Genomic DNA, 1861 nt, shown 5'->3' with positions numbered 1-1861 from the left:
ATATATATATATATAATGTTTTTGTCTGTCAAGTGGGAAATATGTGCTATCCTGTACTATGTGTAAAGAAGTAACAGGGGACAGCTAGGACAGTCGACATGACAAATTTGTTAAGACAGTGTTCTACATCCTATTTTGGCGAATAGTAACTGGGATTTTAAAACTTTGCAAGAAGCCATCTAAATTACATCTATTGGTCTCTATTCATCCTGAGCAAAGAAGTGTGAAGTAAACCAAAGACTAAAGTAAAAAATCCAGAAGACTAATGAACCACACAAATCACAATCTCCATTAACCTGAGACCAGATTAACCAGATGGTGCCAGCTTCCACTCCGTACAACTCTGCCTGGGGTTACAATATAACATAGCAAATAGAGTGGGAGAAAAAGGTAGAATAAAATATGAAATTCAATAAACAGCTCATAAAACCCCATTTATAAAATCCCTAAGATTATAGCCTTTACCCACACTTTTAATTTAGAACAGAAGCCACTCCCAGATACCACCTTTCAACTATATGAATGACAGGACAAGAAAGTAAAAATAATGTCCAGGAGGAGGATGCTTCTCAAAAAATATCAACTAAATGGTCAGCATTTGCCCAAAAGTGATTTAAAGAAGGCGGGAAGGGGCAGAAAAATTGAGCAAATGAAAAGATGCAACCCAAAGTGGAAATGGGAAGGATGCTGACACATATTGGGAGTAACGATCAATGACGAAGAAGAATCTTTGTATACATTTTTGAATCGGAAACTAATTTGCCCTATAAACTTTCAATTAAACCACAATAGAATATTTAAAAAAATAATAAAGATGAGTTGCATTTATAATCTATCAATTATAATATGTATAATTGATAGAAGTTTCTAAGTGGTGACAATTATTTTCACTTGGCTACTAACATAAGGAAGGAGCTCTGGTAGCGTAGTGGTTACGAATCGGGCTGCGAACCTTAAGGTCAGCGGTTCAAAACTACCAGCAGCTCCTCGGGAGAAAGATCAGGCTTTCTACTCCCGTAAAGATTTACAACCTCGGAAACCCTGTACAGGGTCGCTATGGGTCGGAACCGACTCTACGGCACTTAACAACAACAACAACTAACATAAGGCAGGCTGTTTGAATCCAGTCAGTGGTGTTGTAAAAGGAAGAACTTGTGATCTGCTTCCATGAAGATCAAAGCCAAGAAAACCGTATGAAGCAGTACTACTCTGTAATACATGGAGTCACCATGGTTCAAAATTGGACTTAAATTTCATAATTAAAAACTGAAGTATTTAAACTATTAATAAACTAATGTCAACACCTGATATCTGCTTTTGGTAAATTTTCTGTTGACATCCTCCGTATTTTAAAGTCCTCTGTTTTTATCATTTCAAGCTTATGATTTTGTAACATTTAAGAAAGTGTTTTGACCCTAACAACACTTAAAAATTCACATATTTTCTCCTACTAAAATATTTAATAGTTGATTACCCAATTCCCTTGATATTCTTCTTTAGTTTCTGTATCATATACTATATTACTGACCCTGACTATTCTTTCCCTTATTGTGACTTTCAAATAAAGATGTTCTCTAGAGAGGCAAAACTAGTGAAGATTCTACAGACATTTATAATTGTATAAAGTGCTGACAAGTCGATTCCAATCCATAGTGAGCCTGTATAGGCTTCTGAGGAGAAGCTGGTGAGTTTCAACCACCGAACTTGTAGTTCAAACTGACCTTGTGGTATTGCTATAGAATCACATCAAGACCCTTTCTATATAACCAACCACAGGTTGGTTTTTCAAGCCCACCAGTTGCTCCTTGGAAACCCTATATATCAGAACTGACTCAACAGCACTTAGCAACAGAAGAACTAT

Source organism: Chrysochloris asiatica, unplaced genomic scaffold, assembly GCF_000296735.1.
Source record: "Chrysochloris asiatica unplaced genomic scaffold, ChrAsi1.0 scaffold00217, whole genome shotgun sequence".
Taxonomy (NCBI): Eukaryota; Metazoa; Chordata; class Mammalia; order Afrosoricida; family Chrysochloridae; genus Chrysochloris; species Chrysochloris asiatica.
Note: the sequence above shows the minus strand (reverse complement) of the source record.